This window comes from Pituophis catenifer, unplaced genomic scaffold (genome assembly GCF_029215685.1).
Source record: "Pituophis catenifer annectens isolate HBS135680 unplaced genomic scaffold, rPitCat1.0.hap2 SCAF_3, whole genome shotgun sequence".
NCBI classification, from domain to species: domain Eukaryota; kingdom Metazoa; phylum Chordata; class Lepidosauria; order Squamata; family Colubridae; genus Pituophis; species Pituophis catenifer.
The window spans coordinates 24,071,439-24,095,442 of NW_027256883.1; the positions used below are offsets into that span (position 1 = coordinate 24,071,439).

The following is a 24,004-nucleotide window of genomic DNA, read 5'->3' on the forward strand; positions in this document are numbered from 1 at the left end:
TCTCAATCCAAAGTTTTGAAAAAGAAACATTTTTTTCCATTTCCCAATCATTTACAAATGGTTAACTATAAATAACTAAACAGCATTAGTTTTCATTAATTTTTGTTTTAATAAGACAGCTACCTTGCTTACAAAAGGCAATTTAAATATATCAGAAGTAAAACAGTTGTTTTATTTATATCTTTTTAATCAAAGAAAATATCATTTTCAGTTCTCTGATTCTCTTCCCAATTCAACTGTAGCTTAGCAAAAATCAAATTTTAGTTTCTATAGATTTTTTTTAGCAATTTAGAAAGGCAGTATATTTAATATAGGGGGTGTGTACACATAAGTTGTTTTCCTCAGTGCTACCATCTTATAGCTCTGCTCAAAATCATATTTAAAAATCCATTTGTTATGCATTCTTTACTGTTTATACCACTTATACACCGGTAAGTCAAAACTGGGAAGCAAGAAGAAGGATTGAGTTTACTTTAATATTTTCCAAGCCAAGTTATAAATTGCTTTTCAATCCCCAGAGAGGCATCTTTAATATATCAAGTCTGAATTCCATTTCTATTGTCTTAGTTACTCATTCTACTGCACCACCACCCCCCACCCATGGCATGCTTTGTATAATTGTGTAATTTAATTTGAATGCCAAGTACTGTTTAACCTAACATGTAGTCTGGCATGGGCAACATCACGGTCGACTCCTGGAGTTTACTACTTTTAAAGCCTGGGTGCATTAACCCTGTGAAAGTCTCCCTTCAGTTATGACATCTCTGGCACCATAACACTGTCAACACTGTTTTCGTACCAGCTATGCATATTTCCAGAGCCTGCGCTATGAGAGGGACCGATTGACCAAGAGGGCACTGAGCTTCAGGGAAAAAAAAACACAGCATTATTCTGACACCTGCAGAAAGAACCAGGAGACCAGCTGAAGACCCACTACAAATTTATGCTGCAGGTATCTAAGACACCTTCCTTTCTTCCAGAGAGGACCCTGAATGTAGAATGGGGGAAGAGAGTCAATACTTTTCTCTTATTCATTCACAAAAGCTGGAATTTCCCCGAGAGGAAGCAAAGCATGGATGTGCCACGGGAGAGGAAGATCTCCGGCTGATGCTCTCCTGCCACAAGGCTTTCCAGACACCACCAGCTGGTCACCAGCCCAACAAGCAGCATGGGGTTGGCAAGGTAGAGCCATTGACCCCATAAATGCTAATCTAAAGCACCCCCATCTCCCACCCACCCACCCCGGGCACAGAAGCTGTGCCATCCCAACCGGGCTCCCAATCTTTAACGCTTAGGTGGGCATGGCTGTCCTAAGGCAAGGGGGTCTACTTAACTAACTACACCATCCGGCCCCAGATCTCTAGCTGCTGCATTTCATGCAAGGAAGGAAGTCCAAAGGCCCCCCTCCCTTCCTCCGGGCGAACGAAATTGCTTTTTCTTGGTGTTTGTTTGTTTCTCTCTCTCTCTCTCTCTCTCCAAAAATGGGTCAGGAGTCGTAGGCTTTAAGGCTTCGGGTACTGCGGTTTGCGCAAGCGGCCGGCCGCGTTAATCCACTCAGCCCGGGTCACTGGCGTAAAACTCCCGAGCGCCATTCTCCATAGCCGAGCGCCGGGCGAGAGAAGTCGGGAAAAGCCAACTCGCCACTGCCGTTGGATGCGCGGGGGACGAGGTGGAGGGGTGTCTTCTTTTTCCCTCCACCAGCAGCACCCGACCCCCTTTCCACGCCGGACACTCTCGCGTGGAATTGCCCAAGCGCTTTTGAAGCTTCGAGTTCAGTCGTTCCCCCACCTTCTCTTCTCTGCCCGGCCCCTGCCGGTTATTTTAACCTTTTCTGACAGCCCCGCAAAAAAACAAAAACAAACACCTTATCCTATACCCCCGTTATTCCCCCCCCCACTCTTTCTCCACACGGCCGACCTTCGCTTCTTCCCTTCCGATCCCCTCCTTCCAGAAAAATCAGCAAAGTGGCCGGAGAACCGAAATTGGGCACGCGGGCGCACCGGAGAAGCCGGAGCCGGAGCTCCGCGCGTCAACGGAATATTAGTAAACCCTCCAGCCTGAGGCGGAGGGAGGGAGGGAAGTAAAAGCCCAAGAACATGGCGATACGGTGGCCAGCGAGCCTCCCGAGAGGACTCTCTCTCTCTCTCTCCAAGCTGAGGAAACTATCCCGACCGGGTTAGGAAACCGGAGCCCCGCGCGCGCGCGCGACGAGTCCCTTCGCTTTGTCTCCAGCCCCGTCGAGCGGACAGCTCCCTTGCTTGCTAAGCCCTTTCGAGCTTCTGCTAAAACGCCTGGAAGCTTTGGCTGCTTTGGGGTAACCGCTACGGACAACCCCCCCCCCCCCCCGCTTCCTTCCCCGCCCCTGCGACTTCAGGGACCGAGAGGAAGACGGAGGGGAGGCGGTATAGAAAGCCGAGAAAAAACTTACTTGTGCCGTGGAGGCGCCGGCGGTGGAGAAGAGCGGGAGGGTGGGGTGGGGGGCGCGTTCGTCCGCTTGACTGCTTCCTCGCAGAAGCTCGCTCAGCTCAGCCCCGGCAGCCAGTCAGAACGAGCGAGCGCGTGCGCCACGGCCCTCTTCCCAGTTGAATGGGATTAGCCGAGCGCGCATCCCGGCCTCTTGGAGCCGCCGAGCCAACGTTCGGGCATGCTCAGTCGGCTGACCTTCCCCGTGTAGAAAGTACCATTGAAGTGGAGGGAGGGAAAACGGGACGGGCGGGGGGAGGGGGGACGCAAGAAGGAAAGAAATGGATGCTACCATCAAGAGGCGAGCTAAAAATAGACGAGGAGGAAGGAAGGGGGGAATTGCTGGAAGTTAAAGAGACAGGAGCCGAGCTGAGGACTCTCTCTCTCTCTCTCTCTCTCTCTCTCTCTCTCTCTCTCTCTCTCTCTCCTCTGATGTCAGGTTCAAGCCTGGCGTGGACCAATGTAGCAGAAGAGCAGGATGTTCTCCTCACTATAAACACTATATGAGCACATCTAGAATGGTGGTAAGGAATGGTCATTAAGGAGAGAAAATCCTATGGTTGTATTAAAACTTATATGAAGCATTTGTATGTGAATAGAATAGAATAGAATAGAATAGAATAGAATAGAATAGAATAGAATAGAATAGAATAGAATAGAATAGAATAGAATTCTTTATTGGCCAAGTTTGATTGGACACACAAGGAATTTGTCTTTGGTGCATATGCTCTCAATGTACATAAAAAGACAGGATACATTCATCAAGAATCATAAGGCTCAACAATTAATTATGGTCATAGGGTACAAATAAGCAATCAAATCATACAAGGAAACAATATAAATCACAAGGATACAAGCAACAAAGTTACAGTCATAAGTGGGAAGAGATGGGTGATAAGAAGGATGAGAAGACTAATAGTAAAATGCAGATTTAGTAAATAGTTAGAGGGAATTACCGTATTTTTCGGAGTATAAGATGTACCTTTTTCCCACTAAAAAGGGGTGAAAATGTAGGTGCGTTTTATACACCGAATGTAGCCCTACCACCCACTGGTCCCCACCCTTTGGCCTCTGCCTCGCAGCAGTTACCGCTTTGCAAGCAAACAGCAAGAAAAAAACAGCTCCTTTCAGCTTCAGCACAGTCTAATTAGCACAAGTTGATTGGATTGGCCTCCTGACTCTCAGCTGATTTGCTCTCAGCTGTTTTGTATAGGGCTCTGCTGCTTGCTGCAAGGAGGTAAATTGCTGGAGCAGATTTTTTTTTCCTTGTGCTAGTCAAGCTATGCTGAAAACGAAAATGAAAGTAAAGCAGGCTGTTTGCTGCAACAAGGCAAAATTGTGCAGAGGCAGAGGGAAATTTCTTTTTCTTCTTTTCCTCACCAAAAAAGGTAGGTGCGTCTTATATTCCAGTGCATCTTATACTCCGAAAAATATGGTAGTTGTTTAGCAGAGTGATGGCGTTTGGGGAAAAAATTGTTCTTGTGTCTAGTTGTTTTGGTGTGCAGTGCTCTATAGCGTCGTTTTGAGGATAGGATGTACTGCAACTTTTATTGTACACAAAATGGCAAAGCAAGCCTCTGGTAACACATGCCATGCAAAAAAATACATGTAGGTAAGTATCTTCTCTTTCAATTTTCTGAAAGAGAATTTGGCTTCACAAGTAACATTTTTTTATTTATTTGGCATTGAGTTAGCAGTCCAAGGTAATTGTCCTGCATTTCATTAATCCTGGATGTCCTATAGAAGCCACAATGACCCTACAGGAGACATGATGCCATTGTATTAGTGTTATATAGCAGGTAATATTATGCAAATTGCATGATTTATTTAATTTGCATCATGATAATTGACATATGATGTTGTTGGCCCCTTGCAGATGCCAAATGATTAATTAATGGTCTTTCTCTCTAGATTTCTATGCTTCAATTAAATCACAAATAAAGACATTATGGCAGAATTTGTGTCAGGCAGAAGGAAAATGTGCAAATTCAGGCAAAGTTAACTTGCTAGAAAGTTGTACAACAGAAAATGGCACCCGGTCTATCTCTTTAAGAATAATAAACATTAAAAACACCATGAAGAAAAATATCAAAGAAGTTGCAGGCATAAGGTAAAAAAAAAAATATGAAGCAACTATGTAAGGGAGCTAATATTAGCTCAATTGAACTTTGGTATAGATGGACAGCGTATGGTTTGTCAAATTGCATAATCTGTTCTCATAGATCAAGTTTATGCTACCAAAATTCAATGAAAATAATAATCCTTGATTTTCCCATTGTATATTTATGAATAAGAACTTAAAGAGAAACATTAGACTTGTGACAGGATTAATGCATTCATTTTGAGCAAAAACACTTGACCTTTTCCTTCCAAGTTCATAGCCATCATACTTCCCCTTAGACACCAATATAAATAAATTAAGTTTGACTCCTATCTAGAAGAAAATTGTCTATCTTTCAGTGTTGTTTCATAAATAGAGAAGATCATTCATTCTTGATCCAGTCTGGTATACCCAAGTGATTCTAATGATATAAGCAGTCATAACTAAAATATAGTCGTATTTTAATATTTTACAATTTCCTGGATGAATGTAGGTTCCAATATGTTTCATAAGCCCTGAAATCTATATAATTTTTTTTCTTGGAGACAACATCTGTTAGAGCACAGCGGTGTCAGAGATTGACCTTTGTTTGTGAAACTCTTCTTGGGACAATCATTTCTATATGGCTCCCTTTGTTCTCCATATTCTAGAGAAAATGCAGTGCGCACTTTAATGATGTATTTAGCAGTCATGAATAAGAGGAATGCTTAATTTTGTGAATTCTATTTGTAGCCAAGTTTGTCCTGGTTTAATTGCAGTGCTTAAGAGTTTGGTTTTATTTATTTATCCATTGTTCTGCTTTTTAAAATAATTATTTTTAATACCCCTAAAAATAAAAGAATAAATTATTTGCATTGGGAGCATGGACAGATGAGTAAAACACATTTGTATTCAACAGGAAGTGATTTCATTGTGTGCAAATCAGAGGTGGGTTTCAGCAGGTTCTGATCAGTTCTGGAGAACCGGTAGCATAAATTTTGAGTAGTTCAGAGAATCGGTAGTAAAAATTCTGACTGACCTTGCCCTCATCTATTCTCTGCCTTCCAAGTCCCAGGTGATCTGGAGGAAATGGGGATTTTGCAGTAACCTTCCCCTGGATTGGGGAGGGAATGAAGATTTTACAGTATCCTTCCCCTGTCATGCCCACCAAGCTACGCCCACCAAGCCATGCCACACCCATCAAGCCACACCCACAGAACCAGTAGTAAAAAAATTTGAAACCCACCAGTGGTACAAATAGTGTGTTCTATAGCAGCTCTAATAAATGGTATACAGAAGGCAATTCAGGTTCAACTTCTGCAGTTAGAAGAATCAAGTTATGGAGAAAAAACGTGGTTGAGGAATAGTAACATTATCAAGCACAAATCTGGACTGTTGGAAGAAATATCCATCTGGTTCAGCTCCAAGTCAGGAGAAAGACGCTGGAAACATGGAGGCCGATTGGAAAGATGATTTAATGATGAACAGAACCACCAAGCACATGGTTCTGGTGCAGCTGACTACATGTAGTTGAAAGTGAGGAGTTTTTATTCGTTCTCTTGGGCTTTGAGCTTCCTGTTCCTGTGCAAGAACATGTATTCTATTGGCTGTTGTAGGGATCATAGCTGGCTCTGTAGGTTGTCTGAGCTCCCAGGTTTGGTTGAAGTTTGGCTGATGCAATGAAGGGGCTTGTTTTTTTTTTTTCTTTAATTTATATGCCGCCCTTCTCCGGAGACTCAGGGCAGCTTACAATGCGTTAAGCATTGGGCAATTCCTATTGTGGCTGAGGCTGAACAAAGGTAACCCTACCTTTGTTTAGACTTTGCTGCAAAGAATTTGCTTAAAGATGGAAAAATTCAGCACTATCCACAAAGAGTAGTGAAGATGATGGAACTATGTTGACTTCTTTGATCAGAGAAAAGACATTTGTCTACATTTAGAGCTGACAAGAAACCCCTTGTCGGTTTATTGAATAAAACAAAAAAAAAATGAATTTAGGATTTATGCTATTTAATAATTAAACAGGATAGATTATAGAAAAAAGGAAGCAGCATTGTTACTATGATATCAGAGGTAAATTTATAATTTTATTTATGACTGCTGTAAAGAAAATCAGAAACTATTTCTTTATATATTTTTTTCTTTTCTGTTGTTTTTACTTTTTTTCTTTCTTCCACTTTCAGCTTTCCCTTTGATTTTTTTTCTTACATTATATTGTTTTTTATCTTCCTTTTTAAAAAATAAAGTTATGCAAATTGTGCATCCTGCTACAGCATTATTGTTACTGGAATAGCAATCACAAGGAATCACACCAAGGAGTAAACTGTTCGGTTCTCACAGCCTAAAATACACTAAAGCAGGGCTCACTCAGGCTACAGTCTCATTTAAACCACAGCTATTGGAATTCTACCTTTATTTTTATTAAAATGTATTCCTTAATGTATACAGAGTACTAAAGCATTCTAAGTAACTCAGCTATCTCACCCTATTTTTCCTGCCCACTTCCCTGTCCTTGAGTCTGAGGTTGCTAGAGCTGGCACAAAGCAGAAGGGGTGAAAGAGAGCTGACTTTTATTTACCATATTTCTGATCACAAGATTATGGAGGTTTAGTAAGGGGGGTGGAAACATCTCCCACTGTTGGAAGAAATGTCCATCTGGGTTCAGTTCCAAGAACTGAGAAGAAAGACACTGGAAACATGGAGACTATTTGGAAAGATGGTTTAATGGTAGACAGGACCAGGTGAGCGAGAGGGAGAGAGATTTATACCCTCTCTTAGGCCCCGCCTTGGAGCTTCCTGTTCCTATGTAAGAAATGTACTCTGATTGGTTGTCAGACTCTCATGGGGTTATGCAGGCGTAACTTTGTAGGTTGTCTTGAATCCGAGCCCTGGTTGAATCTTGCTGGGTGATGATATAATGAAGGAGCTTTGGGCAATTCCTATTATGGCTTAATGGCTTTGTCCTGGTTTGGATCTTGAGTGAGGGCTAATCTTATCATGTTGTGAGGGCCATGTCTTTTGTAGATAAACTGGCCCAGCCTTTGTCTTGTAGATAGGTTGGCACCAAAATATCTGCTGTGGGGGGCAGGGAGCTGAGGCTCTAAGTTTATGTCTTTAGAAACATGTTTCTCCTTTAGGGAAAATACAATATTCTGCCTTTTTAGTCTTTCCTGGACCTAGAATATTTCATTTTTCTAGGAGAGGGATGGGTGCTTACTTCCTACACCACTTTTCCACTCCATACAAGCTCAAGCAGCCTGTTATCATTCTCACAGCCTTTGAACCCTTGCACAAAATGAAAGCAAGTCTTAACAAATCACAAAACTCTCTCAAGAGTCCTTCTGCCAGATACTAGATGTTTCCTGAGCTGCTCACTAAGCAGTGGTGCTTGGTAGGAGGACAGACAAAATCAGGGAATCCACTTCCCTTAAGCTAATGGGGCCAATGCAAAGTCTTGTCAGAATACAGAAAATATATTAACATTCTGAGTACAATGGGTAAATGGGTAATACATATTTGACAGTTATATGACTACTTCCAGATTGAAATTTTAGCAAATTACAGTAAGCCCTCACACAGACAGGGACGGGGTTTGTTGGTCTTCCTAAATATAGCTTGTTTAACTATGTTTTGGCTGTTCAATTGTTAAGTCATGGCTGACTCTTCGTAGCCCCATGGATCATAGCATGCAAGCAATGGTGGGATTCAACCAGTGTAACAACCGGTTCGCTGAGCACACGCTCACGCAGCGCGTTTGAAAACAGCTCTAAAACTTACCTTCTACTGCAGCCCCGGTGAGTAAAACAGCTGAGGTGTGGCAATCCGCTCTGCCGCACCTATCAGCTGGGCTTCAAACAAAGAAAATTTAGGTCAGTATAGCGCTGGGGCAAATCGGCGGGCCCACCTGATTGTCAGAGCGAACCAGTTCGCTCTCAGCTGATCGTCAGAGCTACCGGTTCACCCAAACCCGTCCAAATAGGCTGAATCCCACCCCTGCATGCAAGCCCCCCCATTATCTCCCCAGTTAGCCCAATTTTTTTTCATTGTGTCAATCACACCATCTAATCACCTCATCCTCTGCCATCCCCTTCTCCTTTTGCCTTCAATCTTTCCCAACATCAAGTTCTTTTCCAATGAGTGTTCTCATTTGCTGGCCAAAGGATTTGAGCTTCAGTATCTAACTATGTTTTATTGAATGGGTTTGTATATCACTAAGCTAAAAACAAGCTAATGTGTTTACTTGAAGCATAAACCAAATTGAAACATATTAATGATTATCACAATGTGGCATTTTGATTTTGGTTTGGTGTGAAGTATAAGTTGATATTGGTAAAATGAGGTTGACTGGCAAACCATGATTTATGATTTCACAAGATAGGCAACTGTGCTTTATCATGATCAATAACCTCAATCCATATCTCGGCCAAATGTAGTTCTAACTGGAATTATGTAGGAAACAAGAGAGGCTATGGACATTAAGTTCACCTAACTCTAATTTTTAAATTATGTTTTGTCAAAAGAGGAAATGTAAAGATGAGCACCAACACTGTGTAATGTAATGTGAGTGTTAGATTACTATGTTAAAAATAGCATAGAATTCTAATAGAAGAAAATTTGGACCATTATTGTCATAGAAGTACCAGTTTGAAGACATTAAAATGCAACAATGAAGACTAATAGAGTAATAAACTTGCTTCAGTTTAACAATAGTTATAAGTAATAGTTATATAAATTTCTTAATTTCACTATCAGTATTTAGCAAGTGTTGCTAAATAAGTTTTTTAGAGGCATAACAAAATATTTTTATCTGTTCTTAACTCACAGATTCCCAGATTCTATTCCTTAAATGATGCTGGAATTGAAGTGAATCAAAAAGGCTGCACAGTTTATCATTCTCCATTATTATTGAAGCTTAAAAGTGGAAAAAATTGTGATTGTTGAATGCCCTTTTCTGAAATTCCAAGGACAAACTGATACGAAAACCTCATAACTTCTGTAATGTGTTAGCTTTTCCTACTTATTATGGTAAAGACATCATTTTCATTTCTAACTTTTTTTTACATATTTTAGAGACTGACTTTAGCAGAGCACATAGTCATGCCCATTAATTTAGTTATAAATACTGCAAATCAATGTCAGATTTTTCTCCACAAGTTAAATAAACCACATTATTATTTCAATTAAGTGATAATTTTTACATGGCCTTTCTTTATTATAATATTTCCACTAGTTCATAAACAGTTTATTTATTCCTGAAAATAACAAAAATAGAGAGCAATGTTTTCTCGCACACTTTTATCAATACTCATAATGTTAATAATATATAGTGTAATGTAATGTAATACCATACCATGCCATGCCATGCCATACCAGAATAATATAATATAATATAATACCATATCATATCATATCATATCCAATACAAAACAATAAGTTTCTTCACAAATTAATATTAGGACAATATCAAAAAAAATATGAAATATCATATCTATTGTTACATACATTTTCAGTGCATATATAACATGAATATAAACTATTAATTATTTTAGGAATTATGTACAAAGATAATTCCAGAATGCCAACTGGATTATATATGTTTTAAGGAAGTTTCAGGCATAACTAGTAATGTAAAAGTAATTTACTTTAAAACAATATTTTATTTTAGTCATGGCCTGTTTTTTAAAAGTCACATATTACCCTTGGATCAAAAATAATTGCCCACACTGTCTGTATTAGATCAAGATTAAATTCATTTGAGAGTCAGATGGGCTTCTAAATATTGTTGCCAAAATCCTTAACGTTATGATTGCACTAAAGTTTGCTTCTTATAATAAATGCCTACATTTACATATTTTTTTTTAAAAAAATACAAGCTTTTAATCTAAATAAATTTAATAAATATATCAAATAAATAAATTTGAAGATATCTGGATTTCAACTGCCAGAATTCTCTAGCCAATGTGGTGACTGTGGAATTCTGGGACCTGAAGTCCATATCTTCAAACTTCCAGAATTAAAAGACAGACCTTGACTACCATTTCTTATAGATAAATTCTTATAATGCATTCAGAGTATCTGTACAATTGTGCACTGGCAATAAATACAGAATTGTTGTTTAACAAACATTAAAAGAACATCCCCATTTCTGAGGAAGGATATTACCCTATTTTTGGAATTTCCATAATCATATAGTTAGTGACCATTGCAAACGGAATAATGAACTAAATGGATTCTTGATCTGGTACAGTAAGACCTTTTACCTATCTAAGTTCTATGAATTCTGACAATCATTTACTAAATCCCATATGTCAACTGTACCCAATTCAGAAATGGGTATATTTGTCCCTTCAAAGGGCACAGAGACTTAGTTAATCATCTAAGAAGTATCTGTTCAAACAACCCTTCTGTGTTCTCTGGAAGAGATATTAATTTTATGAATATAAAAGGGGTTTTCTGGATTAATGTACCACAAAGCTGAACATCTATCCTGTCATACACAGTGGAAGGCTTTAAGCTTACTTTTCTATCCCAAATAAATGAGGATTCACTGCTAGCGATCGCTGTAAGCCATTATACTTCCTTAGTTTTTCTCAAGCACAGTTCTGATTGGATTTTTATAAAGATAATGCCAGTGATTTATATGCGCAGTAGAAATTTCATGATGACATATTTAAAGCATCTAACTGCAAAGTATACAGTTGAATCCTACTACAATGAATGAAATGCAGTATATCTGATTTTATCATTGTCTACTTGCTGCATCCACCCATCCAATAAATAAGAACATAAATAAGAGTTCCTGTTTTCCGTGACAAGATTCCCATTGGCAGGTTATAAATGACATGCTAGAAAGGATATTCTGAATGTTCCTCAGCATTTAAATGCATTAAACTAAGGCTGAATGACTGAACAAAAAGTGAGATATAAGTAAAAATAGTAATAGTAGTGATAAAGTACCTAATTTACATTGCTATAGACTAAAGCTAAATGTTTGGAGAAATTTGGTATTAGTCCTACCATACAGCAATAGCAATAGCACTTAGATTTATATACAGCTTCACAATGTTTTACAGCCTTCTCTAATCAGTTTACAGAGTCAGCATATTGCCCCCAACAATCTGGGTCCTCAATTTACCGACCTCCGAGGATGGAAGGCTGAGTCATATCCTTGATATAACCTTGAGCCATATCAGGAAACCAAATCCATAGGAAGACTAAAAGTACTTATATTGAGTCTGGCTATAATATAATCTTACAACTCTGTTTAAATAGCGGCAGAAGTCAATAAATACAAGTTCATCTTTTGGCAACCATAAGACCAGGAATATTATTTATTTATTTATTTGTATCTTGCCTTTATTATTGTCATGAAAAACTCAAGGCAGTAAACGTATCCAACACACCTCTTCCTCCTATTTTTCCTACAACAACAACACTGGGAGGTGAGTTGGGCTGAGAGAGAGAGTGTGTGAGTGGCCCAAAGTCTCCCAGTGGCTTTCATGGTTAAGATGAGACTCGAATGCACAGTCTCCTACTTTCTAGCTGGTGCCTTAATCATTAGACCAAACTGGCTCTCAATATTATGCATTGTAAGAAAAATAAATTGACATGAGTTAATAAACAGGAGGAAGGAAAGTTACAGAAGAATCTGTGGATGGATGGATGGATAGAGGATGGATGGATGGATAGATGGATGAATATATGTTCAGGTAATCCTCATTTAGTTACCACAGGATCAGCAAAAGGTAATACTGTACATGTCCATACTTACTGCATCTGCAGGTTGCCATTTGATAGCCCTGTTTATTTAAGCAGCATATTGTTTTTATGGAAGGATGCTTGGTTGTTGGGGCCCTATGACAAATTTGCAATTTAAATTTGCAGGATAGCTGTTGACCTCCACTTTAATTTGCTTACAGTTGAACTTTGGTTGGACAAGTGCTTTAGAAACAACAGACACCTGCTTTGCAAAGTTATCCAACTTGTAAATCTTAAGGAAATACCATATTTTTCGCACTATAAGACACTCCAGACTATAAGACGCACCTAGTTTTTGGGGACGAAAACAAGAAAAAAATCTGTCTCTGCCTCCCAGCAATTTGCTTCCTTGAAGCAAACAGCAAACTGGTCAGCTTCAGCACAGCTGGATTTAGCACGAGCAGCTGATTGGTGGTTGGATCGGCCTTCCGGAATGCTGCTGATCAGCTGTTCCAAGCTGCAGGAATTGCTGCCGCCTATCGCTGCCACCTATTGCTGCCTCCGTGTGCCCCATTTTCAGCCTACACGCATCCTATCTTTGGCCTGTTCCAGGTGGCGGCAATTGCCACCGCCTATTGCTGCCGATGCCATTCAGCAGCAATAGGTGGCAGCGGCAATCCTCACCCCATGGAACAGGCTGAAAACGGGACATGCAGAGGCTGAAAATGGGGCACGTGGAGGTGGCAATAGATGGCGGCTATGCGCAGTGGTGATGGCAGCAATGGGCAGTAGCAATCCCCACAGCCTGGAACACTGATCAGCGGTATTCCGGGAGGCTGATCCAACTACCAATCAGCTGCTCATGCTAAATCAGGCTCTACTGAAGCTGACCAGGCTTTTTGTTGTTTACTGCAAGGAGGCAAATTGCTGGGAAGCAGAGGCTGAAGGATGGGGGCTGGCGGGTGGGCGGAGCTTCAGCAACGTTTGCTCTATAAGACGCACAGACATTTCCACCCACTTGGGGGGGGGAGTGCATCTAATAGACCCAAAAATAAAGTAGATAGGATTTTTTGCACCATCAGCCCCGTCACCTAGAGACTGGATCTGATTGTTGAAAGCTACTAGGGAGGTGACAGGAGGAAGGATATGGGCAGTTGAAATGGGCTAGATAATGAGATGATGTCTTCATATAGAGAAAGAGGATAAGCTTAAAGAGGACCTGAAAATATATGAAGTGGTGGAATTTTCAGAAAGTGGTCTGCAAGCATAGAAAGGCATGAAGAGATATACTGCATGGTGCTGATGTAAACCAGGTAGAGACACATTGATTTTCCTTTTTTCTCTGGTGTTTTAATTTCTTTGATTTACTCTTATTCCGTCTTCTGCACGTTGCATAAAACTGCTTATTCCTAAAAAGGAATGGTGTGACATGTATGTATGTAAAGACTTGCTTGTTGTCACAAGAGAAATAAAAGCAGTTGCAGATAAAATCTTGCAATAAAAGTGATTACAAAAAACAGAAAATGCTATGGATGGGCTTCTACCATGTTTCCCCAAAAATAAGACCCTGTCTTATATTTTTTTGAACCCCGAAATAATTGGCCTTATTTTCGGGGAGGTCTTATTATTTTGGGGCGCGTGGAGCAAGGTGGGGCTCCTCTTGCCGTTTTACCTGATTTCCAGCTCTGTGTTTAAATATTTTTGGGGAGGGCTTATTTTTGGGGGGAGGCTTATTTTAGTGCATGTGCTCAAAAGCCTAATTGGGCTTATTATCAGTGGATGTCTTATTTTTGGAGAAACAGGGTATATTGATTTTAAACTAGCATATCTTTATTTATTTTTCTACAGCATTTCTTCCACATTCTCTGTCATCATCAGGTTGTTGTAGATTTGGAAGGGGGACAACAAGTTTTTATATAGAGAAAAGAAGGATAGAGGGGACATGATAGTCATATTCCAGTATTTGAGAGGCTGCCAGAAAGAGGAGGGGATCAATTTATTTTCCAAAGTACCAGAAGGCAGGACAAGAAACAATGGATTAAAGTTCCAGAGGTAGTATTCAGCAGGTTCTGACCAGTTCTGGAGATCCGGTAGCAGAAATTTTGAGTAGTTTGGAGAACCAATAAATACCACCTCTGACTGGCCCCGCCCACATCTATTCTCTGCTTCCCAAGTCCCAGCTGATTGGGAGGAAATGGGGATTTTGCAGTATCCTTCTGCTGCCACGCCCACCAAGCCACACCCACCCACCAAGCCATGCCATGCCATGCCCACCAAGCCACACCCACAGAACCGGTAGTAAAAAAAATTTGAAACCCACCACTGTATAGGATCTCTTGCTTGAGCAGGAGGCTGGATTAAAAGACCTCCAAGGTCCCTTCCAGCTCAATTCTGATTCTAATTCAGACAGGAAGCCACATTAATAGACACTTGCAAGTCTGAAAGTAGAAACATATCATCACTTATTACTTTTAGCAGCATGATCCATTAGGGCAAATCCTAAATTTCTTTCTTAAGCTACTGGGGGCTCCTGCCTCTCTTCTCTGATTGTTTCTTAAGGCAGCCTTTCTTCTCCTCAGTTTCCCAAGATGTGCAAAAAATCAGTTCTTAGAGGAATGGAATTGATTAAATCAAGGAGATAAATAGACATATAAAGATAAATAGACATATAAAGCCACAGCCTGTTATTTTATTAGAAGAATCCCATTGGTTTGCAATGGAAAAATATTTTCCTTTGGCACCTGGCATTCCTAAACTGTCCCTCCTCTTTAATTTATGAAATATGCTTTCCTCCATGTTTCACTGCTTTATTATTATTATTATTTATTAAATCACTATGCTCCCATCTCCCAAACAAGGTTACTCTTTCTTGCTTTATTTTTCTCATTTTGATTTCTGAAGAAAAACGGGTGCAACAAGGGACTGAGGTCCATTATCATATAACCTTTATTTATGAATATGGATGCTTACATCATCAGTTGCTTGTGTATTAGTCTCTCCTACCCTTTTGAAATGAATAAATATGAGTGTATCTCTTTTGTTGGGTGATGTCTCTCTCAATTTTCTGTGGGAGGAATCCCACTAGCACACATTGTTTAATTAATACTGCAGTGAGTCTTAATGATTTCCTTTGGGTCCTGTGTTTGGATTCCACAAAGGCCATCCACACATTCTCTTATAGCTTTCTTCTTAAACTACATACTTTATGTATCATAAAAGTAAACAGTGATGCTCATTAATGGAATTCTGAGACCACAGATGCATTGATCTACAACTCTCAGGAACTACTCCCAAGGTGAGGCCTTTAAAATTGTCTGCTTCAGGGGTGTCAAACTCAAGGCCCAGAGGCCAGTTGCAGGAAGCCGTTGCAGCTGAAAATGGAGCTCTGGAGCCCATTTTCACTGGCAGAGCATCTGGGCCACCACAGGTGCCCCCGACGTGAGTGATGTCGTGCTGGCCACACCCATCTCGGGGCCCCAAGGGCAAACACAACCCTGATGCGGCCCTCAATGAAATCAAGTTTGACCCCCCCTGGTCTATTGCGTCCATATACAAACATCAAATTTGACTTAAAATTTATTAACTACTAGTTGAATATCGGTGCTCCGCTATGAAACTACGTGATCGGGCTTGATAAACGACACCGTTTGAAAATTAATGAGTATGATCGGCCTCTCCTCTCCCTTCTCTCCCTCAGCCTTGCCCCACAGAAACGTCTCCTATCCGATCCCCTTCTCTCTCTCCGGCTTGCCCCACAGAAGCCTCTCCTGTCCTAGCCCCTACTCTCCCCCAGACTTGCCCCACAGAAGCGTCCCCTATCCTATTCTCTCCAGAATTATTTTCAGGTTGGGAGGGGGAGTAGAATGTCTAACTAGCATCAGAGCATGTTAATAATAATATAAGAAATACTAATGATCTGATGGTCATTTTGAAAAATCCTTTCTTAGCGAGCACCTAGAAGCCAAGAGGAACATATATGTCAAATTTTAAGTTTGTAGGCTTTATGGTTCTGGAGATTTCGTGATCGCAGCGTGAGTGGTTTTTGCTTTTAGATAGATTAGATAGATAGATAGATAGATAGATAGATAGATAGATAGATAGATAGATAGATAGACAGACAGACAGACAGACAGACAGACAGACAGACAGACAGACAGACAGATAGATAGATATGCAGTGGCCATCAGAATCCCCAACTCTTTTCTGTCTGCTGCTGTCTGTAAACAGGGACATCCAATATTTATGAGTCCCCATTTAGTTTAAATATTCACAAAATCTGCATTCGTGTACTAGGTATCATGGTTTCCCGTAGTCCTTTAAAACAGACAAACCTAGGAAACCAGAGCAGGTAGATCAATCCAAAGAGATTGGGAAGAGTTTGTCCAGAGCTTTTTCAGCCCATACTTCAGGCTATCAATAATAGATGATGTAACACTGAAACGATAGGGAGCGGCACTGAAATAATCTGAAATAATCTCTCTGAATCGGCTTAACCCACAAAGAAGCATGGATCTGTTGTTTAAAAGAAATTTCAGTTATTCAAAAATAGCAAATATGCCAAGGATGATGAGGGAGCAGAAGAGAAAACAATCCCATGGATATCAGGTTAATGTTGAAGTATTGATCACGGAGCTGACTTCTTAAACAGGAACTCGTTTGTTCTATTCCATTTTGATGAAAGCATTGATGGAAAATGCACTTCCCAATGCCAAGATTTACTTGAGACGCTAGTAAGACAAGCTGCTTTGCTTACATCTACAAAAACAAAAGCGCTTGTAATTTGACAGCCATGTCTTTAAAAAGAAAAGAAAAGAAAAAGCAACTGACTTCTATTGATTAAATTGGTTATTCCCCTTTTAACAGTTGCACAATTGACAATGTTTTTTTTTCTTTTAAAAAGAATCCTTTATTTATTCTGTTATTATTTTTCTTCCATTCATAAGCGAAACTATTAGGCACAAAAATATTGGTATGAACTCTAGTATAGAGACTAGAAATGTTTACAAAGTTATTTTGTAACACATAAAATGAATTTGGGCACCCAGCTAAGAGATATCAGAGGGAAAAGCTGAGTTTAATTAATATTTGTTCTATCTGAGTCACAAATAGTTATGGAAATTTCATTTCTCTTTTATTTAATTATACTCTTTATAAGTATATGTTTAATCTGTAATTATATCTTCATTTGGCTGTTCTGAGCTAGATCCTATACTCTACAGCATTTCATAAACTCTGGTGAATTTTTACTTCTTTATCTTCTATTTGATCTTATTAGCGCTCCCAATATTTCCTTGGTTAACGTGCCAGCCATGGCTTGGATCCAAAGTCAATCTTTGCAGCAGAAATATTCTCTCTACCCAAGAAAGCTGTTCTAGCTTGCCTGAAGGCAATGAGGAAACTCACCCCGGATCTGTACTGAAAAAATGGAAGACTTGCAAATAAATATGTTCTCCTGAAATCCATGCTGTGGCTTTGTCAGATATTCCAGTTCTTTTGTCCATGTTTAAAATGTCTACCCATTTGAGTTTAAAGTTGATCCATCAACAAAAATGTATATAGGGCATATTGGACTCTCTAAAAATACTTCTCCAAGAATCAGAGATGGGTTTCAGCAGGTTCTGACCAGTTCTAGAGAACCGGTAGCAGAAATTTTGAGTAGTTCAGAGAACCGGTAAATACCACCTCTGACTGGCCCCACCCCCATCTATTCACTGCCTCCCGAGTCCCAGCTGATCAGGAGGAAATGGGGATTTTGCAGTAACCTTCCCCTGGAGTGGAGAGGGAATGGAGATTTTCCAGTATCCTTCCCCTGTCACGCCCACCAAGCCACACCCACAGAACTGGTAGTAAAAAAAATTTGAAACCCACCACTGCCAAGAATGTATTTAAAATGATAAATAAAGGTGGGGGGGAGTTTATGCGGGAAGTGTAAGAAATTTAAGGACATACTAACACTCATGATCAAGTGATTATTTAGTATGTTTTGGGTATTGTGTGTTAATATATATTTGTACACTTATCAGAAAATATTTAAATTTTTAAATGTTAATATATATACTAAAGCTGTTCAACTGTAGCCTGTAGGCCTCATGTAGCCCTAGACTGCTAGTAAGGCTGCCTCACAAGGTCATAAACTTTTAACAGTAAGTTTGTTGTTTATAATACACTGACTACATTATATATTTTATATGTGGCCCAAGACAATTCTCTTCATTCAATGCAGCCCAGGCAAGCCAAAAGTTTGTACACCCAAGTACTTTGGAATTTGAATGCTTATCAGATATTGTGGTTGTACAAAATATGGAGGTGATGACAAAAAGAGTTACCGTATTTTTCGGAGTATAAGACATACCAGAGTATAAGACACAGCTTAGTTTTTGGGGAGGAAAATGAAGGGGGGGGGGAATTCTGCCTACCAAGTATTCATCTGGCTAGAATTCTTAGTCTGGTCAGCTTCAGCACATTAGTTTGCTGGTTTTTATCTCCTGCTTGGGATAAAAAACAGCTTCCAAAGCACAACTGATCTTTGGAGAGAGAAGCAGTGAGAAAAGCAGGCAAACCATGGAGATCGCTTCACTCGCTAGCACCTTGTTAGGGTTGAAAAAAAGCTTCGAAAAAGCTACATTCAGAGTATAAGACGCACTCAAATTTTCAGTCTCTTTTAGGAGGGAAAAAAGTGTGCCTTATACTCTGAAAAATATGGTATATTAAGAAATGGGGAAAGTGATATTATTCCACTTGTTAAGGAATGATTATTCAAAACATGTAATCTATCTGTTTTGGAAAAGATAAAATTTTTCTACCAATCAAGGGATGCAGAATTTCATCTTATTATGGCAGAGATTTTGTGATATGTTCCAATAATACATTCTGCAATATTGTTGACATTATAGTAGCAAATTCATTGGTAAACTAGCAACTACTGATAAGTATAAAAATATATTTTTCTTTAATTTATATATCACTGAAACGATACCACTTTACCTTGCTTCAGGTACTGTATGTGAATAAAATAAGATTGTAGATATATCAGGGGAGAGGTTGCCAGAGAAGGCCCATCATCTAACCTACACACTGGATATTTTACAAGAAGAATTATCAGTCATCTCTAGGTGTTGTGGCCCGCCAGCAGCCAGTGGATCTAGCATCAGATTCAGATAGTGAGGAGGTTGGGGAGGAACATGGGCCAGTCCTGGACTCTGGGGAAGGCTCTGATGAGGGCTCTGCGTCGGAGGCAGAGAGGGGACCAGGACCGTCTACCAGTTATCAGCTGCCTTTGGAGTCAGACATCAGTGAGGCAGACAAACAGCTGGAGCCTGTTCCCAGTGTGAGCATGCACAGAGTTGCCAGACGAAGGGAACAACTAAAGAACAAGTGTCAATTTGGGAATAAAGCCACAGGTGGATGATGAATGGCTCCTCCCAGAGGGAATAAAAGAGGAGTGAAAGGGGAGTGGCGTTTGCAGCAGACAATTAGTTCATTATTGCATTCTTGCCAAGTATTATGGCATCTGAAAGATATTGGCCTGGCCACTCTCCAAGCCTGATAAAGGTCGGTACTTGTGAACTATCTTGAAAGACTGTGGGAGAGGAAAGACTTTGCTGGAGAGAAATTTACTGTAAATTAAATAAAAGGGGTTTATCGGGATGAGGACTCGGCTTCGTGCTGCTGGGGACGCCTAGGTCAGAACACTAGGTAACCAGACTAGATAGTCTAAAAGTGTTCCATGAGTGCCTCTCCTTTTTTCTCAGTAGCTCAATTTTGGGAGATACCATTTTGCTGGCACACTCACTAGCTAAGGTTGCAATGAGTAACCATCATAGAATCGACCAGGTGATCATAATTGAAGAAAGATACATGAGGACAGAAACAACACTGGGTTGGTTGGTTGGTTGGTTGTATATTGAAAGTGATTGGAAGCCATTTGATTAGTCACATAAATGCCAGCAGAATTTAGTAGTCCAGATTTTAAATTTGGACTCAGGAGATCCAAATCTCCATTGACTATAGACCTCACTGAGTGATTTTGGATTAATTACTCACATTTTGTAGAGGGCATCCTCATTGGCACTCTAATGAAAAAAACAATCTCTTGCCAGATCTAATTGGTTCTCAAGTGGATTTTCATTCATGACGAATTTCCCCCGAATCCTACGCACTGCCCATTTCATCTTTGAATATAGGAATGCACAAAGCTTGTATTCTTTCAGACGTCCTTTCCTGGACTACAGTATCTAGGACAGCAATAAGTAGCCTCATGATCTCTTGATTTTCCTAATCCTCTGAAATCCTATCCAGAAATAAACTCATTATCAGTAGTATGGATCACACGTTGTGCTAATTTCTTTTCCTAATTTTCTTAATTGTGAGCCAGGCTACTAGAGTGAGCTCCATAAGCTATCAATAAAAATATCCCAACTCAGCATTATATGTGAACACAGCACTGAAGAATTTAGGAGCCAGTCAGCCATGACCCTTTCTTAAAAAGGCCTGTTAGTGGTGGTTCTTTTTAAACTATGCATGCTCTTATTTGAGTCTAATTTGTTTTCAGTGTATCACCCTTTCTTTTTAAAGAAACATTAACAAGTGTTAATGTTCATTTCCAAGCAAACTTTTGTATTAGAACAAGATATTTATTCCTGCTTCAACTGGTGGGGTTTTTTTTTAATTTGATTTATATGCTACCCTTCTCCGGAGACTCAGGGCGGCTTACAATGCGTTAAGCAATGGCCTTCATACTTTTGTATATTTATACAAAGTCAGCTTATTGCCCCCACAAACTGGGTCCTCATTTAACCTACCTTAGAAAGGATGGAAGGCTGAGTCAACCTTGAGCCTGGTGAGATTCGAACTTACAGTAATTGCAGACAGCTGGTGTTAATCACAATGCTTTTAGTCTGCTGAGCCACCAGGCCCATAATTGGGCCTGGTGGCTCAGCAGACTAAAAGCATTGTGCAGAATATTGTTTGCAATCTCCCTAAATGTATTGAGTTTCCTATATATATTTGAGGGGAGGGAGGGAGGGAGAGAGAGAGACCGACAGACAGACAAACAGAGACAGAAAGAGATAGAGAATAAGCGAATGTTCAAGAATTTTCGGGTCATCTATAAAGATGCCTTCTGAAAGACACTATAGAAACAAGTTATACTCACTGAATAGCCCATCTTTATAAATTCAAAGTTATTTCCACACATCCACAGGCATATTTAGTGCACAAAGGTTCAGAAGTATTGAAAATAAATATAAAAGATATTTTCTGATTTCTCTTAGGCTACTGCTGACAAATAGCAGGAATCTGATAGAGAAGGATTTACTGACAATAGTAAAAGCAAGCCATGGATCAGGAAAAATCTTTTCATAAACGCTGAAGAAATACTTGAGGTAAAGCAGAAGGTAAAGGAATTTGCAGGAGTACTATGATCCCCATCAACATCACCCTTACTGCAATTCATTGTCACTATCGCAGTTATCTCCCACCCTTTCTCTGAGAGATCAAAATACTTCTTTATTACTCAATATAAAATATCTCTTATAGGTTTGTGAGATAGGATGGGTTGGAATAATTAACATCCACATTCTTCTTATGAGTTCCATGGCTGAAAGGGACTTGAACATGGATTCTCTTCATCCCAGCTCAATTCTTTAAACCTGCACTTTTAAATATCAGATTGTGGAAGGAATTCTTAGGTTGGGAATATATAAGGATTGTTTAAACTGGGAAACCAAGAGTTGTTTTAAAAATATTGTGAAGCAACCACATCAACCAGGTTTGATAACCTTTTTTTGGAAATTACCATTGGTAATCCTAACATTTTTGTTCTCATGACAATTTCCCAAAGTTTCAAAAGTTAGTCTTGCAAGGAAGAGGAGAATGATCCCTGTCATCTGATTGGAAGATGCCCTTCAAGTGTGTGATACATGAAGGGAGATTAAGGGATGTTATCATGTAATTGATTGCACTTTATCCCTAACCTTACCAAAATGTGACTTTAACCTGAGAATAACAGTCACACACTATTTAAATCAAAATGAATTAAAATTAAAAACAAATTAAAATGTAATTGGGATAACCTCTGGCTGGTATTATAACCATTCCTTCTTTGAGCAGCATTCTCTGATCTCATTTAACGATCTTAATAATAAATTTGAACCAGCTTTCTTGACATATCCAGAAAGAGCTTCGTTATCAGGGCTTATGTTTGCACTATTGCCAAAAGCAATTTGGTACTGAGAATCTAAGTAGAAGCCCTAATTTAAATACTATAGCTGCAGTCCTCAAATAGGTCCCAATGGTAATTAGGTTGGGAAAAACCCATCCAGAATTGGGGGTGGGGGTGGGAGAGCCAAACATTAATTAATTTTAAAAGGTGATTATTTATCTGTGAGTTAATAGCAATACCCGACTGATTGCCTATGACAGGAACAGATGTAGCTGAGCATAATTTGATAAAAGTTAAGATAGTGATTCCACTTTTGGCATGGCGGTCATCTGCAATGAAAAATATCCCCTAGCTGTATGTCTACGGAGATTTGTAGTCATCCAAGTCATGGCTGTCCCCAGAGTGCTTTTTCAAGAGGAACTGGAGTTTCTTTGTTTTTCCTTGAAGACGTTTTGCTTCTCATCCAAGAAGCTTCTTCAGCTCTGAAGTTACAGAACTGAAGAAGCCTCTTGAATGAGAAGCAAAATGTCTGTCGAGACCCCTCGACACATCGGCGAATATCAGCGATCCTGACCTCGATCTCTGGATCCGCAGCCGGGCTCGTGCACTCTCCAGCGGCACTACGGGGGGGCCGTGGGCGGCGTTGTATAGTCACGGTGGTGAAGGGGGGTGTTAATTCAGGCACACAGGCGGCCGGTCACCCCTGCGGCCGGGATAGGGATATAACTTTAAAACCGCTCCGCTCCTGCGGAGCTGTGGCGCATGCGCCTTAGCCACCCAACCCGGAAGGGCGTTTACTTTGACGGCGCGAATGTTTAAATTGCGTTGGGAGGCAACTGTTCCCAACGCCGACTTTGTGCTCAGAGCACTATTGTCACCCGCTGTTGCCGTTGTGACCTGATCGGATTAAAGACTACATGCACACAAGAACTGGCATCCGAGTCGTCGTTTCCTTTTGGGTAAAACAGCGAACGGGGGGTGTGACAGAAAAGTCGGCGTTTGCCTTTATCCGGTACGAGCGGCTGGAGCGTGTTGAGCATGGCGGAAGGCACGACAGTCGGTTTGCCGGGGATAGACGACGTTGCGGCAGAAGACGTGATGCCGAGCCCCGCAACAGACAGCCAGGAGGCGGTGGCGGAGTTGCCGGTGGTTAGACCCAAGGAGAAGCCACAGCCGTTGGCGGCGGTGGAGACGGAGGGGCCTGCCCCGAATACTGGACGGCTTGAAAAGGGGGAGTGGTGGCAGAGCCCCGCCGTTACCGGGGCCAGACAGCTAACACCCCAAACCAGCGAGCCTTCCTTCCAGGGTTGGAGGGAGAGGCGCTGGCTGGAGGAGGATGAGGCAGAAAGAAGCCATTCTACAGGACTAGGGGCTTCTACTTTGGATGTACTCCGTGAAAAGTTTGGCGAGGGGAGCTTTAGGGATGCCCATTCGTGGCAGCCATGGGTGCCTGCACAGGACACCTGGCAGGGGAGGGGGGAGTCTCGGAGTAACGCTGACTCCCGCTTCCGTCTAGCCAGCCCAAAGCTGAGACTCGATAGTAGAGGACCGTCATTGCCTAGTTCAGAGTCTTCGCAAGGGGGGGACCAGTTAGCTCCTCG

General features: G+C 40.6%; 1 long non-coding RNA gene across 1 annotated transcript; it reads left to right on the forward strand.

Annotated features, from left to right (window-relative positions):
• The first annotated feature begins 846 nt into the window (after positions 1-846).
• LOC139315661 (uncharacterized) lies at positions 847-17,661 on the forward strand. The gene is made up of 4 exons (XR_011600295.1): positions 847-952; positions 1,045-1,182; positions 2,903-2,987; positions 17,517-17,661. It is a non-coding gene; the product is annotated as an uncharacterized lncRNA (long non-coding RNA).
• Positions 17,662-24,004: the final 6,343 nt, after the last annotated feature.